Genomic DNA, 17585 nt, shown 5'->3' with positions numbered 1-17585 from the left:
CCATGTAAGAGCATCGAGATAAAATAAATCAGAGCATCACCATCCCCATCAGAAGACCCCTTGTGCTATCCTTGTAGCAATTTTCAGAATATTTTTAAGTTTTATTGTTTTGTTTTCAAGTCTTATGTCTTTCCTGCTATTGCTTTCCAGCGTTCTAATTTATTATTCAGTGAAATGATATTTCTTTTTGTTTTCCTTTGTTTTTAAGAAGAGGATGAGATTGGGCTTCAAAATACAGGTAAAATAAAGAGCAAGTATAAAGATCACCATGGCTTTTAATATTTCAGCTGCTGGAATTTCTACTTTAAGTCCATTTGAATGTTGTGACCAAAACCATTAAGGAGAAAAGCTATTTAGGTTGGCCTGTTTCTTTTTCCTAACACAGATTTTTGAAGCAGTTATCTTTCTTCTTTAAAAATAATTTTTTTTTCCCCAGCTGGCAAAGGTTAAGCATACATAGGTGAATTGTTACAGCCCCACCTCTTTTGTACTTAGGTGGATTTTTTTTTTCCCCCAAGAGCTTTAAGAAAACTAGTGAATTACATTTGTTGACTTTTCTCAGGGTCATCAGAGTTGCACTTGCCCAAGACTTATGTAACAGGCAAATGGCCAAGATGATGATAACAATTTATTCAGAGGAAAGGTATAGGGAATCTTTTTAATTTAGAGTGAAAAGATCACAGAATGGGTTAAATACAGGTTATACAGCTTGGCTCTAGATTTATGAAGAATTTGGAAATCATCCTTTTGCCTTCAAGGAACTTCTGAATTCTGTTTGCCTCTATATTCCTCCATCCCTCAGGCAAAAAGAAAAACAAATCGAAAAATAACCAGCAACTCTAAAAAAGCAATTTAGACATTCAGCCAGGAAAGTGTTATCTTGCCTGGGAATTCTGCTTATTCTGATAGGGTTTTAGAAGGAGTTTGCTTCCTAGCAGTACTTGAAAAGAGCAACCTGAACAGCTCGGACACACTTGTGGGCCAGTGCTCATAGACCATGATAGTTTTTGTAACTGGTTTGAGTATCTTGATAACTCCACTGCCTGGTTTAACAATTTTTTCAGGTAATTTTTTATAAGTACTTCCTTCCCATTACTTCACACACATTACCTACTTTCTGCCTAAAAAAGAGATTTGACTCTTGTGTGCTCTAGTATGGTTTTCTTTGTGTATTCTGCTCAGGATTAATGCCTTGCATTAATTTGGGGGAAGTCCTTGGCCATTATCTTTTCAGATATACCTTCTACCTCATTATCTTTTTTCTCCTTGTTGAACTCCATTTATACTTATGTTTGGCAGTTTAATATACTCCCACATGTCTTAGACACTTTTTGTTAGCTTTATTCTCTTGGAGATTCACTTCGGTTATCTTTTATCATTTTGACTTAAACTTTGCTCAGTCAGCTGCTAAGTCCATTTTATTCTGATATCTTTCAGTCCAGCATTTCCCTTCTGTTCTTTACTATTAGTATAGTTTCCATTTCTCTACTGTAATTCCCCATGTTTTTATTCATGTTGCTGTACATGTTCACCACTCTATCCTTTAGCATAGTTATTTTTGAGTCTTTGATAATGCCAAGATCTTGGCTTTTTTTGTGTCTCTTTGTATTCCTGTTTCTTTTCTTGACCGTGAGTCACAACAACACTCAGACCCAGCTCAGGTAGAGAACAGCATGACATGGCACCCTACTCAAATGATATGATATAGGAGAGGCACACCTGTTTTCTGGAGCTAAATAGTATTTACCTCAATTTTTACTGTTTTTTTTTAAATTAATAATATTTGGCATACACTCAAAATTATAGATATACAAAGAAGCAAAATATTCTATTTCTGAGGCTTCTTCTTTCATTTGGAATGTAGACACCATTACATTACATAGCTGATCAAAACAAACTGGGCAAGCTATAAAATCATAGTTTTAAAAAATCATTAAAAAAGCTAAGGGCATAAGTAGACCTAAAAAAGGTGAATTCCAAAAAGTGATAAACTCTTGGAAGGTCAGAGGGGACCCATGGCTAGCTCTCAGCCCCGGTAGAATAGCAGAAGGTGGAATAACCATTGATGGGTTAGAGAGGAAAAAGAAAAGTTTATAACTACTTTCATACTTTTCATTTCTAGATTTTCTTCATATCTTCATTCATGTCGTTGAGAATAATTGTCTCTTATGATCCTCAGTAGAAGTCTCAGAAATAGGAAATTTGTCCAAGGAGATCAGGAAGTTTGCCAGTAGGGAACAGAGAACAAAGATAAGCCTTAGCCATTGATAAATGGAGGCCCAGTTAGTTCTGTTATTCTGTCACTGTTATAAACACATGGACACGGTAACAGTCCTTATTTCCTGGGTTTATCTTTCACACCAACTGTAGGCCTATATTATAGTAGTCATGTGTGTTTCTGCTTTGCGTTTGTTTCTTGGAGATTGGATTCCTGTGGTGCACAGAGAATTTATTGTGTAGTTCTCATTTCCAGTGTTCTTTTGGATTTGTCGTGCAGTCCTGCAAGGTGTGCTGGGGACACTTTATTGAATTACAGCATAGGGCACCTACTCTTTCATCATAGTGCAATACAAGACTGTGAAATTCAAAGTTACTAAGTTCAGTACCTGTTATACAACATGGCAATAGCTTGGTGGCTGTTTTTCTTAAGGTCATCCTGTTATTGGACTAAAAGAAGGCTCAGTTAAACCTGCATTTCTCAAAGCATGTCCTGTATGTGTACCTGAGCGGTGTTTCCACCAAAATTGTTCTTTCGCTCCATTAATTTGGGAGACGCTGCAGATCATGGCTCTTGCTCTTGTTAAATAAATTGCTAATGATTGTGAAAATCTCGCAGAAATCTTGCAGTAAGTCAGTTCTCTGAGCTGTATTTAATTAGCTGTTTCTCAGACTGATTTGAATATAGAGCCTTTTGCCAAGGAACACCCAGTAACGAAGTTCTTTCAGAAATGTTGAATTAAATGGACCTTGTTGGTCTTTCAGGGAATCTGAATATTTCATATTGGCTGTCATTCTGTACACCTGGAAAACATCTACCTCACTGCTTTTTGATAAGGAAGCGTGCATTTTTGGAGGAAAAAAGAGCTCTAACCCAGTAGCCTATCTGATTTAGCACTGTTGCTTAGGGTCTGCTACTTATCAGTGTTAATGTTGTAGTGAGATGCCATTTAGGTGTTTACTGGTCTCCGCTGCCTAAATTGTCCAAGGACTATCTGGTTTGCTAGTCCAGAAAAATAACCTAGGTCAGCTGTCATATCCCCGCAAATGAAAAAAATACAGCTAACTGCCTAGACTGCAATTGGAAAGAAAGGTCAATCAATATATTACCTTTCCTTCCATGTGTTTCTTGCCTGCCGGCTGAGTTGTGCCTTTCCACTAGTGGTGGGAATCTTTTCTGCTAAATTTTATTTTAACCTTGCAAATGGGTTAAAGGAAGGGCATAGTTAATAATGTCTTTCCTCATACACCTGTGAGCATATTATTAGGGCTGAATCTCTCTCCTCCTTCCCCATAGCTCTGCACAGTCCTGCTTAGATGAAGAGTTATGCAAGTAGCTGGCTTTATTTATTGTGGGGATTTCTCCTGGAGCTCTGTCATGCTCTTGCACAGACAGAATGCAAACATTTTTGTGATTTTTGACAGTAACTGGGATCTGTGTGGAATAAGGGTTTTTCAAAACATTTCTCAGTCAATATGTTTACTCTCCTTCACCAGCCATGCAGTGCGATACGGTGCATCACCAATACTTGAAATAGACTGCAACAGGAGGTCAGAATGGAGCATAGATTTTCTAACACAGCATGTTAGATGAAATGATTTTGTGTACTTTGAAGTGGAAAATTCAATCAAAATTTTCCACACTTTTTAGTTAAAGCAACACAGTTATTTATTGATGAAAGGTAGGCTGAGAAAAATACAGAATGCAAACATAGTAGACAACGAATTTAGCATTATTCCTGGACGTAGCAATAAAAAAATACTTTCTTGTAATTTAATGAAGGCTATATGAGATAAAAAGGGTCTGCTTAAAATACACACTACAGAACACTTGGAACATATGCCAACTTGTTCAGCATGTGTGTGGATAAAAATGGAACCTAGCTTTTTAAGAAGTTTGTTTTTCATTGAGATGGACTCCATGCTTGATAGAGAGCAATTACAACTGCTCAGGTAATCTATTTTGGCTTGTTTTGAAGTAATAGAGCTCATTTGGAAAGTACCTGAGAGTATCAATAAGAAATTCAAGGATAGGTTCTCTGAGCTTTCATTCAAGTAGGCTTAGAGGAAATTTAAATTTATTACTAGTTTATATGTGTCCTTTGGTGCACAGAAGATACATCAATATAAGTACCTATTACATAGATGAACACTTTATACTTTCAAATTGTAAAACTTTAGGATTGCAATGTCAGATTTGTGCATGAATATTTAAGGTACAATAATAACCTAATATTAGTATGCTCGATGTGTACAAGTCACTTTTGCAGGTACTTACGTGTATTATTTAATCCTTACATCAAAACTCTGAGCTCTTATTATCTATAATTTCCAATGAGGGAAGAAAGCCAGAGAGGGTAATTTGCCTAAGGCCATACTCCTAAGGCAGTCTTCTGGGCCACTTTGCTTGGTGGCCTCCCTGAGGCTCTGCCACCTCAACACTTACATTCTGATGGGCCTAAGGAGCCCATGAGTCAGAAACTTAATTCTTTTAGCTAGGGTATGGCATTTAGCATCAGGATTTTTATAATTAGATTCTTTCTTTAAAAGAGACATATAATCTATTATATGTGGCATCAACAAAAAAATCAAACCTAAAAAAACAGAATTGTGGTTACTAGGGACTGTAGGGTGGGGTGGTGATAGAGATGTTTTTTAAGGGTGTGCACTTGCAACTTGTAGATAAGTCCTGGAGATCGAATACACAGTACAGCGATTGTAGACCGTAAACTGTATCATAAACATCGAGCTTGCTAACTAACGGACTGGATCTTAATTGTTTCCACCACTAGAAGAAATGATAATTATGTGACTCAGTGGAGGTGTTACTTGATGTTACAATAGCAATCACATGGCAATATAAATATATTAAAGCAGTATATAATGTGAATGTATATAATGTTACATGTGAATTACATCTCAATAAAAAGAGATAATTCTTTAGCAGTCTATTTTACTTAGTTACTGTTTTATTTTTTCTGATGTATTATTCGATTCAGTGTAATTCAATTTACTTTTTTTTAAATTAGCATTTTAAGTGACAGAACCATTTAAAAGCATTAGTGTAAATTCATCAGTTTGAAAGATAGTTTAGGCTGCCTATAATTTTGTATTCTTCATTGTTCTAAAGTCGATTTCCCTTCTTTGTTCATACTGTTTTATGATATTGTTAGTTTTTACTGTTGTTATTTTTTACTTTTATTCTGTAGACAGTGAGCCCAGAATCAACTATAATTTCAGGTTTCCAAAGTAATCCAGCGTAATTCAGTGTGAGAACACATAGCTTCTGTGAAATACAGTAATCATATCAGTGTAATAAGGTCTAGTATGCTTTATATTTTTCAAAGGAAGAACCTAATTAGTATAATAGAAACCAAAGTGGTAGCCATCTAAGCTCACCCCTGAGTTACAGATAGAAGCATTCACATATTACAAGAGGGAAATCCTTCTGCTTGGAAATTATTTTTTTGGTTAACAAAAATAAGAGACTGCCTTATGAAAATTTTCTTAGGTCTCAAATTTAAATGTCCACTCCTGTTGGAGTCCTTGTGATCCAAAACATCACAAGGGATCATTTGAACTTTGGTAGGATTCTCTGTTTGTGGTGAGAACAGAATTTAGTCTTAGGGAAGAAGCAATTAAAACCCTAAAGACTTTGATTGCTTTTGATGCTTAAAAAAAAAAAAAAAAGGCAAAAACTTTACTGCACTGAAATATTTTCTGCTATTTAACTGCCACAAATGTGATGCCATTAAGTTTGGAGTCTCTTTGGTTAACTTCAAAGTCATTAACACACACTGTGCGGGCCTCACAAATCTATGGAGAAAGGAACCGCATCAACAGATCTGTAATCACTGTTCCCAAGGCTTTTGCTTTTCATAGACCCTGATCGTAATTTAAGGAACACTTGGTCATTTTCTTTGGTCATAGCCCTCCTAATGCTCAGAGTTGATAGTGCCAGTGTTGTCTTGATGCCTGGGGTGCCTATGGAGACACTGCTCCAAGACCGACTTGCAAAATTCAGTACGATTTTTGAAGAGTGTCAGGAATGTATTTAGCTGCAAATAACAAAAAACTCAACTCTTAGTGGCTTAAACAAATAAGGATTTATTATTTCTCACTTAAAAATGTTTTGTTGGGTGTGGTATGGAAACAGTGTCATCAAGGCCACTTTTGTCTTTGCTCTGCTATCCTTAATGTGAAGCCTCCGACCTTGGACAAATCACAATGTAACTTTTCCAAAAATCAGGAAAAAAAAAAATGACAGTGATCCTTCCTGTAATTGCAGGGAAGGGGTAAGGCTTAAGTGAAATCCTGTAAGAGAAAATGTGTTGCACAGTGCTTGGCACTTACTCAAAGAAAGCTAATTTTTAACACTGTAGCAGCAGCCACAGAGATACCATTCCTGGAGCGGAAGTAGGCAATAGATGATCCTATCTAACGTGTGTTCTTAAGTTTTGGGGTTCCCAATTCCAGAATACTTTTATTTGAAATAGCACATTGGAGCACATACTTTTTTAAAAAGTCAGATACTGTACCCTTTAACAAATAGGGCCTATTACCTACTAAGTAAATATATATCTCGAACAAGCCAATTGTTTATTTTATTCCATGACCTCTTTACCATAAATTTCACTACCATTAAAAGCTTAAGTCGCATTATTGATTATTCGAATGTGCGTGTCATTAATTTTCCATCACCCTCATACATTTTGTACGTACAGTTTAAGTGTCGTCTTTTGCATTTAGATGGAGAAGAATGGTCACAAGAAAACAGACTTGTGGGTATTAGCTTCATATAGCACGTCAGGAGCTCCCTTGAGTTGCTTTGCCTGTAAATTTCTACACTAAAATGGGCTTTCAGAATAATGACTGCTAAACTATGAGGTGTCCTCAGTAAATAAAAAATGATTAATCTCAGCTGAATAAATTAACTATCACTGGTCAAATAGTCTCATCCAATTTTCTTCCCTGGTTCTATAAAAAGCCTTTTTCTTTTTGTATTAAGGTTGTAATTTTAATGGGATGTTTGAATTATCCGATTTTTAAAAATCGGTTCATAAAAGAATATTGATTCTTTAAATTAGGAGTGGTTGAAATGTTGTTTATGGGAAAACCGGTCTCCTTTGATGGAATGCGGAAACCACTGTCAAGAAAATTCATCTTAAATCTGTGTTAAAATACGTTTTTGAAATAATAATTGTAACTCTTAATGACGGACTCTGGATGAGACAGTGAGGACACTGGAAAAACAAGAGAACCAAAAGGCAAAAGTGAAAGTCTGTTAAGCAGGGTTCTTTCTAGGTGCTTAATTTTTATTCCCAGTCATTGATATTTCTTTCCCAGAGCATTTTCCTGGATAATGAGAAGATTCTAAAATCAAATAAGGCTTTGGAACATTGAAGATGTTAGCCACTGTGCTGTTGAAGAATGCTATAGATTTATAGTGATCCTAAGAGGTGTCTCATATCCACTATATTAACTAGCTTTTTAGAAGATTATGAACATTGTAGCTTTTATTGATTCCCGGGAATTGTACCCAACAATAAGCAATAAAAGTCGATGGTAACTTTCTTCCCATATAGGGGTGTGCCGATCAATATTTTGAATTTACTGTAATTTGCTGGTAATGGATGGAAGAACTGAAAAGATTGCAGAGCCTTGTGGGGCACAGCTGTGTGGTGTTGCCTTTTTATCTAAGCTCACTGTGGGTCATAGGCTTTCCTGAATAACAAGAAACATAGTTAAGTGGCAGGACTGATATGCGTGTTTATCAAGAGCCTTCGCGAGTCTCTTCTAAGGGAAAAAAGAATATCACACGACTTGTCCACGATGACCTTAATTTTATGGTCCTACAGGCCCTCTAAACCTGCACTGTCTTAAAGGCAATTATAATCCTAAATATCTAGCATTTGTGTTTGATCTCCTTTTGCTAAAGGAATTTTCCTGCTGACTGGTAACAGGGTGTGTGATTTCACTGAAGCCTGATTTGCTTGAAATCTTCCAGTGGTTTCACAGCACTGTGCCCAGGTTCTGCATTCAGAGAGGAGGAGGTCGGGGTCCTGTGCTCTTGCTCTGTGGTTTTACCTATTTCGCTTTATCCGAGCTCTCACTTGTACTCTACGGTGCCCCATCTAATGTGCGTAGAACGCTTAAATAGTACTGGCTGGTATCTAGGGTGCCCTTGGGTTTAAATATAGGGCATGTGTTCTCATTAATCTTCTTGGCACCTTATGACATAAATTGCAATATCCTTATTTTATAATTTAGGAAACTGAGTCCTAGAGAATTTAAGGAAATTTTTCAAGGACACTTTCTAGCATTGGCTAAGATTTCAATATAAGTACATCTGAATCTGGGTCTTATTCATATAATCACTATGAAGTATATAATTGGCTTAAATATGAATTTTTTATTTTAGTGTTAATTTTAGTTGATCTCGTATATGTTATCTTGGTTAGCTTCTTTTGTTGCAAAGGCCTGTGGCTTCTCTAATTTGGTCAAAACTAGTTTATTTAATTTCACAAATGATAGACGCTAGCTTAAAAGAGTTCTCTGTTCTCTGAGAATTAAAAGGGCCTACAAAATACAATATGACTGTGGGATGGGAGCTATGAACCTTGAGGAAATAAATGCACTTCACTTAGTGTATAGTAGGTACTCAATAAACTGGAGATGTTAATGTAAGTTCTAGTTATTACTTAGCAAACCCTGCATAATACTGAATTGGAAGACATAGGTATATAAATATCTGATTCCCAAGGTTGATTTTTTTGATGTCAAGGTTGTAACATGTTAGGAAGCATCAAAAACCATAGTAATTGTCTGGAAAGGAAGCTTGTTTCATTTGTTCATTTACTTGACATTAGCTGATTATTCAAGTTGTTACGCTTTTCTACTTGAAAAGATCTATGTTAAAAAAAAACATACTTTCAAGGCTTTGCTTCAAGTAAAATCAGAGTCTATAAAAATAATTTAAGTGTGAAATTTGCTTAGAAAATGCTGCAGAGACCTTTTGTATGCCTTCTAAGAGTGATCGTCAGTATGATATCAACCGTGAAGGCAGCTTGGTACCTCATGAGGGGAGTCCCTGGTGCAGATACACCAAGTCTTACTTCGTGCCGAGAAAGAATTAAACTGCTCTGAACTCAGGCTGATGTGGATTCAAAGACAAGCTAAGCCCTTTACCCCACTCTGTGCTCTTGTGTCAGCTACTAAACCTATCTGTCCCTCAGTTGTTAAATAGAAATAATAGGGAAGATTAACTAAGATAATGTACATTACTATGCAGTAAATGTTAGGTACAGTTTTGAAGTATATGAAGGCAGATGAGCTTAGTGAGGAAAAAAAAATCAATTTCACTATTTGTGTAAAAATTTCAACGTGTAAAAGGGGTTTGATATTTAACTTCCATGCAAGAAAGATTTGGGATGTCAACCTTTGCTTTTATCTTACTTTGCAACTTTATCTCATTTCCCTGCCCATCAGGGACTCTCTGGCCTAACTTAAATGGTTTTTCCATTCCCTCATCCACATTCAGATTTCCATTATTTAACTTCTGAAAGGCCCTCAGGGTTTTCGGACTTCCCTTTTCCCTAATCTCTGGATGCTGCCTCCTAAGGTTCTGAGCATTCCCAGGAGTTCTCCCCTCTTGTGGTCTCTGTACACGTGTTTGTCTCTTGAATCTGCCCCTCTTCTCCCTGCCCAGTGTCTCTTTTTCATGGTCCTGGCACTGGCCATGCATGGGGCAACTGCGTAAATCTCCTAATTCCTTTTCTGTTTGTCCTCTCTAAGTCATTTGACACCCTGATGCTAGAAAGATCCTTTTTAACATGCTGATTTGACCATCATTTTTTTTTCTATTTAAAATGTCCCATGAGCTCCCCATTGACCATAAGATAAAGGCAGAGCCTTCCAAAAACTGACTATGATTTGGCTCTGTCCCCACCTCCACACTCACATCCTATTGTTTTTTTTTCTTTCTCCTCTCTGTCCCAGCCATTCCAGCTTTACCAAGAGCTCTGTGCTGTATCACGCCACCCTGCCTTGCTACATCTGCTCCCTCTTCTGGAATGCCCCTTTTCTCGCCCACTCCTGAGGCTGCCTAGCCAACTCCCAGACAATGCTTAAGAAAGATGAAGCTCAAGTGTTGTGCCACTTGGGAATATTTCAATAGCAAGGAGCAAAAACACGAGTTGAACTGGTTTAAACAATGAAAGGACTTGATTGGCTGATGTAACTGAGAAATCGAGGTAATAGGCAAGGCTAGATCCGTTGTCTCGAAGATGTCACCTAAGACCCAGTTTCTGTGTTTCTGCCGCCTTTGATGCTCCCCCTTGGTGGCCAGCAGCTTCCCGGGTTAAGGCCCCTTCTTTCCTGCTATTTCTCTTGGAAAAGGAAAGAAAGTTCTGTCCATGGAGCCTGGAGCACACGTTGTTTTGGATCTCGTTTTACCAGATTGAATCACATGTCATCTTTGAACCAATTCCTTTGGCCAAGCAATGAGCTTTGCCATTAGCTTAATTTAACCTGAACTTTGCCTTGAGGTTGAGAGTAATGTCAGTTTCACCAGATTGTGTCATCATGAATAATGGGGAAGATCTTTGAGCAAGAAACACTCCTAACCCTCCTCAAAGAAAGCTGATCACTCCCCTCCCTTAGTGCTGTGGCATACTTTGAAAAGACCTCCCTCCCAGGCCTTTCCACAATATATTTTATAGCAAGTGAAGTTCTTTATCCCTAGTGCCTGGCACAACACCTGCCACATTGGCCTTTATAAAAAAAGTGTGATGGAGTAAAAGAAACTTATTTTGCCTGCTTTAATCCCAAATATACCCCATTCCCTTCTCCTTCTGTGTTTCTGAAATTGTAGAACTCCAAGCGAATGGCTTCAGTTTTGTTTTATTCTTCTTTCAAAGGTACCTGTTTTCACTTGTACCTTTCTTTCTCTTTAGAGGAAAAGCTGCCCTCTCTTTTGAAAAATTATCGGTTCTAGCTTCTCCACTTGTGTAGTCATTCAAATCCCTCTCTCAATCGCTCACATCACTACTCTGTCTCACTCTGGCATTTTTACAGTGGAGTATAGGGGAAAAAATTGGGACTGGATGATACGGGTTCACATTTTGCTTCTATCATCTCCTGGCTTTGTGACCCTGGGCAATTGCTAATCTCTTCTGGGCTTTCCACAGGAACACTTGGTCCTATGAGGCAGACAGGTGATTTTGTTATTAAATTCATAGACTAGGTTTTTGATAAGAAGATGGACACATTTATTGTGACTCAGAAATTGTCTATGGAAAGGGCCTAAGACATTGATGCCAAAGTCTTGAGTCTGATAGCTGTTCCTTTGGATTCACGGCAGAAAAAGCAAACTTGGAAAGAAAAGCAGTTGGTCACTACTTTCTTTTGACTTTCAAAGAAAGTGGGTTTGTGGTTTTGAGCAAGTAAAATTTATATGAAAACCCAGCAAGCATTTTATTGTACCTTTTATGGTTTATTTTGTTGAACTTTACTACTAGAAGTAAATATATGAAAGTACATTATGGTTATAGATAGAAAAAGGGAATGAAATAAAACGTGCGAGAAAACGGAGATCCTTTAGGAGTCTCCCCCATCTCACATTCTCATTTTAGTAGCATTTTAGTGGTATTTTACAGGGTGGATGGTTCAAATGCCCCAGCAGATCTGTAGAGGTCTACCTATGGCTCTTCCAGCTTTCTCTGCAGAAAATCATGTACCTTTTGGGAAGTTCACTGAAGTTTTGAAGGGTTTTTTGAACACAAGCCATTTTGCCTGCCGCTCTGATTCAGAACCAGGCCTTCATGGGAACATCTGGTTCTGTGGTGTGAACTTTTCTGTACCCTGCTTCTGTCATCACAAGTGACTCAGGAATGGAGGCCAGAAAAATGGGGCCGAAAGCATTTCTTTAGAGGACCAATTGTGGATGAGCCTATTTCTCTAGCTAATTTTACACTGTCAGGTGGGGAGAGTTTCATTTGGAGTACTTTACCTTGCCCTACAACACTTTCCACTTGCAAAGGAAATAACTGAAAACCGAAAAGTTCACTACTGTAATAACCTAGAAAAGTAATATTCCATAAAGAAACAAGATCTAAAGATAAATGATTTATTTAAACTAATAGCCTTAATGAGATGTAAAGTACTAGCCTCTACTAACTTATACAAACAATCCTCTGCAACTCTCTAGAGGTGGGGTTCGGGCATCGGTATTTTTAAAAGTGACATTATGGGTAGTCGGGCTGCATTCAGAACCACTGGTGACCTGAATTACTAAACACGCTTTAATTTTCCCTCCCCTGTTAGCGTTTACACATTCAAATTGCACTGCGTCATCTTGCCCCTGGTGATATCTCTCTTGCGAGTATATGTGTGTGTGTGTTTCCCCTACTAGCTTTTAAATGTTTTATTTTGTTTCCTCTTAATGTGTCCCCAGCAGGGCCTAATATACTGCCTTGCACATCTAGGCCCTTTGAACTCTCTTCTTAATGATTTGTCTGTCAGTGCCGTGTAGTGGTAGTAACTTTCAGTGATGGGGCAAGGCCACGAATGACGGTAATGGAGAAATTCATGAACTTTACATCTAATGGTTTCTGGAAAGTGATGAGAAAATGTTATGTGCTAGACATTACCATTCTGTTTATTTGCAGAGTTTCTTTTTGAAGGGAAGACAGTTGCTGAACTGTCAAATCCTCTTCTTTTTTTTGAATATGAAACTTGATAGACTTGGTTCCACTTCCCCTGTATTGGTGAAGGGTGCCAGTATTTCTCTTTCCTGCTCCCTTGGCCCCTGGGGCAGAGACACAGGCCTGATCACACCGTCAGTCACAGGACACAGGAGCCTGCGCAGAGTGGTGAAGGAAAAGTACTGGGACATTTAAGAGTTTCTTCCTGGGGTCTGAGCTGGAGATGAGTGTCCAGCTGTTCATTCCCTGAGTGTGGCCATTCTTCTCTAGCATTTCATTTCCTATTACCTGCCCATTTTCTGATCTTATCTGTCCAACTATCCTGCCACCTACGTGAGAGCTGGGATCTATTCAATCGATAGAGTTTTACTTGTTAATCTTAGTCTGTTTCTATGGTTTTTTAAGAATTGCAACTGCTGTGTGGTGCAACATGTCACTTAACAACATGCAGCACAATCCTCTTCACTTCCAGATTTTAAATGTTGACCTGCCACGGCCCTGTGTAACGGTGTGCCTCTTCTCCTTTTCTTCTTGTTTTCTCTCTTCCCATCTCCTCCAGTTCCATGGCTCTATGTACTGACTTATACAATAATGACTCCAAAGTCTATCTTGAGCCCCGATCGATCTCCTGAATCCAGGTTTGTAAGTTCAGCCACCTACTTGGAAATTTCTATTTGTAATTCTTATAGGTGTTTTGACTATGACATGTTCAAACAGGACCATTCTTCCCTCCAACTCATTTGTTCAGGCCAAAAACTTTTAACTCTTTTTTGCTTTCTCTTTTACATTCCATATTCAGGTTTTTTTGTTGTTGTTTATTTTTTTTTTGTAAATTCTTTAAAAACAAAGCTCAAATCAGACTGCTTCTCACCATCTTCACTGAGGATCCTAGCCACAATCTCCTCTCACTTAGACTACTTCATAATCTCCTAAAAATTGCAATTAATTATTGCCTTAAAATAAGCTTAAAGTATTTAGACATTTATTTGTTTATCCCTTTCATTCTCTACTCTGGGGGCTGCACAGCAGGAGGTGAGTGGAGGGTGAGCAAGCGAAGCTCCATCTGTATTAGCAGCCACTCCCCAGCGCTAGCATCACCGCCTCAGCTCCACCTCAGATCATCGGGCATTAGATTCTATTAGAAGCACTGGTCCCTGGTGCCAAAATGGTTGGGGATCCCTGCTCTATCCTAACTTCTATCTCTCAGCAATATTCCTTTCTCCCTACCGTATCTCTCTAGAAAATTTGTAAGACAGAAAATTCCTATCTACCCAACCACCAGTTTCTCCTGATAGTAACATTTATATAACTTTAATGCATTTGTCAAAACTATGACATTAACGTTGGTATACTACTGTTAACTAAAGGATAAGCTATAGTTAGATATCATCAGGTTTTCCACTAATGCCTTTTTTTCTGATTCAGAATTGAATCGAGGAAACTATATTGCATTTAGTCATCGTTTCTCCTTAGTGTCCTCTGATCTATGACAATTTCTCAACTCTTCCTTATTTGGTACAACCTTGACAGTTTCAAAGAACCCTGGTTAAATGTTTTGTAAAATCTCCCTCACATTTGGGTTTGTCTGATGTTTTTCTGCAATTACCCTAGAATTAAGGATATTTAGGGAGAATAACATAAAGGTCAAATCTTTTCTCATCACATCATATCAGGGATGCAGGATGTTAACATGACTTACTGTGTTGATCAGTTGTTAAGATGATATTGGTCCTAAAATATATATATATAATTTGTAATATAATATATATAAATTTCCTTTCTCTTTTATATCATAAACTTGATTTATCAGTTAAACTGAATTGTTCAAAGATTCCTCGAGCACATGTGGCCTGTGTAGCAATATTGTTCTATCTGTATATGTACAGTTATTAAATAGTATACATTTTTTAAAATTACCATTGTGGAAATTGCTTGTGCATTTTAAACATTATAGTTTTCTCTACTGTCTTCATGAATGAAACAAGGTATTTTCTCCTTTTAAGGCCTAGGTTGGGTAAGAGGGCAGAATCATTTGTTGCGGCCTCCTTTCCTTCCTGGACTCCAGAAATTCTCTTCTCTTTCTGGACTTGAACCCTGATGTGTCTTCAGTCTTATTAAGGGATCACAAGAAAAACATCAGAGTTCTCAAATAAGATTACCTTTACCTTTATTTTCAATGTACATATTTGCTAGTTAGCACTTTTAGAAAGAAGAGATAAAAGATACCATAATATCAAGCAAATAATGATACAAAGCAATTCTAAAACATATTAGAAATCATTGAGTAATCAAAAAAATTAAAAATAAAAACATTTAACCTTAAATATATTCTTACGAATTTTCTTAATCCTGTTTAGTTCAGATTGGTGCTTCTTGCCTTTTTTCTGTTCCCTCCCCTCCTCTAATTCTTACCTGGTGCTAAATTTTTAACATGTGTTTCAAATATACTAAACTTCGGGTCATGACGGGGAGCAATACCACATGTCTTGTCTAATTACCGACGTGTGTGTTAGTGACTTTATCCTGACGTTAAGAAAACGAGGACACACACAGCAAGTGCCACAGGGGCTTGGGCAGTAAAAGCCTCGATGCTGCTCATTTGCCTCTGACTGGTGCGGATTCGTCAGCGTGTGGTCCCCATGCATTAGAGCAGCAGCCACTCCTCGGGCTGCGATCGCTTAGCCTGGCTGGTGTCTGCAGCCCCTTGCAGCCGCCGTTCACAAGGCCTTGGCCGCAGCACCTTCATCTCTCACTTTATTACCATCGCATCTGATTCCAATTTGCTACCAAATTGAGTTTCCAGTCTCGAGCCTGACATTCAAGCCGTCAGGTGGATTAGCTCCTTCAGCTTGGTTAGCGTGGAAGCTTCAGGTCAGTTGACAAGTGGCCTATTAAATGTCCTCGGCGCCTCATCTTGGAATCTCGGCTGCCGTCCCACGGAGCAGCAGTGCTGGGTTACACACCGTAACCTTTCTTCTTGTTTAGAACTCATAATTCTAGACCGATTGAAAAGGCTTCTGATTAAAAACAGAGTTGGTTTTTATCCCTTATCTTGCTGTTTCAGCAGTTTTGTTTTTGTTTTTGTTTTTTCCTCAGAGCAAAGCAGCCAGCTTACAGTGGGGTCATTTGGTCAAATATGATTGATTCAACTCTTTGGGATCCTTCATTTGGCCCTTTCCCTTTTATAGTGATCTATTTGCATATAAAGTTGAAATAGCGTCAGAGGGGTTTTTTTCTGTCATTAATGCTAACACCTCAGGCGTGCCTCCTTTTGTTTTCAGACTGCTGTCAGGTCAACGTCCTGGGCAGAGCAGTGTTTATGTGAGTGCTAGGTTTCTTGCTATTCAGTGGGTTTCGGTGATTCTTTTATAAAAGGAATAGTCTGCTAAACAATTACTTCTAGGGAGTCCTCTTTTTTCTTTTTATACCTGAATATAAAACTAATTTCTAAGTCCTTGTCATAACCAAAGATACACAGATAGAAAATTACTCATTGGTTTTCCGTTTACATTTCAGTTCCCAAGGAAAATTGTCTTAGAGACTTTTCTCATCGTTAGAGGCTTTAGTAAATGAAGATATGTTTATGTTTTAAAATTAGGGAGCAGGCTTGGCAAACACTGTAATTTCCTGGGGCTAATCAAGTCTTAGAGAAAAAAGCGAAACAAACTAAAAAAATAAAGCATTTCACCACTGAACCCTGCAGCCCTTGGGGGGAAAAATGTTAGCTATTGAGAGAAGGACGAAGATACTCTGTTGTTGATTATTTCTTCTTGTAATTAAATGGTGATATGATTATTATAGCCCTGTATCAAAATGTATCAGCTAATTAATAAGTAAGGCGTCATATTTAAAGCAGCATCCTTCTCTCTGGTCTGCTACTCTCAAGGCCATTTTCTGAAACTAGGCTGGAGCAAATTGCACTGTTGGGATCTGAGGCTACTGTGCAGGGCAAACATTGAAGGAGTCCACAAAAATGGGAGACAGGAGAGGTGAGTATGAAGCTGAAGGGAAATGCCTTTCAAACAATAATACTTCAGCTCCTGGAAGACAAAAAAATAAATGATAATTATGGAAATGAAAACACAAATTTAGTCGAGGCTGTAGAATTTATAGTGCTTCTTTTGGAGTTTAAATAGCCAGATGACTCATTGCTTCCTATTCTTTAATTATTGTCATCAAGTAATCCTTCTTGAGTACCCCGGCTTCTGAAAACTTCATTAGTGGGTGGAGGTATATCTGTATCTCTTTGCATTTGTTTGGTTGGCTTGTTTGCTTGTTGTTTTTTCCCTCACAGCCCCCCTATAGTTAGGTAGATAATGAACTTAATTTGAGATAAGTGTGAGAGCATCCTTTCAAAACTATAAAGCACTCTATTAATTGTGTTGCTTTTTGGTGATCTTTTTAGATGTTCATTAACCTACTTTTAAATATCCTAAGTCATAATTCACATTTGTTTTAAAAAATAGCATCAAGAGGAAACCTTTTCTTTATTTAAAAAAGTGAATTATAATCTTTGGTATACACAAAGTTTTGCATGAGTTTATTTCTTCTGTCAGGGACAGATAGTATGATTTAACTGCTATTTTCATTTCACCTTTCATTAAATTATAGTCCTGAAAAATTTTTCCTCCTTATATTTGTTTCCTCTTTGAGTAAGTTCTTTGG

The 17585-nt window shown here is 37.7% G+C and overlaps 1 protein-coding gene across 10 annotated transcripts in view; it reads left to right on the top strand.

Annotated features, from left to right (window-relative positions):
* MAST4 (microtubule associated serine/threonine kinase family member 4) overlaps window positions 1–17585 on the top strand; it is a 509369-nt gene that overhangs the window by 246281 nt on the left and 245503 nt on the right. The gene's annotated exons all lie outside the window — the stretch shown is intronic.

The sequence above is a fragment of the Rousettus aegyptiacus genome, unplaced genomic scaffold (assembly GCF_014176215.1).
Source record: "Rousettus aegyptiacus isolate mRouAeg1 unplaced genomic scaffold, mRouAeg1.p scaffold_m13_p_8, whole genome shotgun sequence".
NCBI lineage: Eukaryota > Metazoa > Chordata > Mammalia > Chiroptera > Pteropodidae > Rousettus > Rousettus aegyptiacus.
The sequence above is the reverse complement of the archived record's forward strand: the minus strand, read 5'-3'. Positions and strand labels throughout refer to the sequence as shown.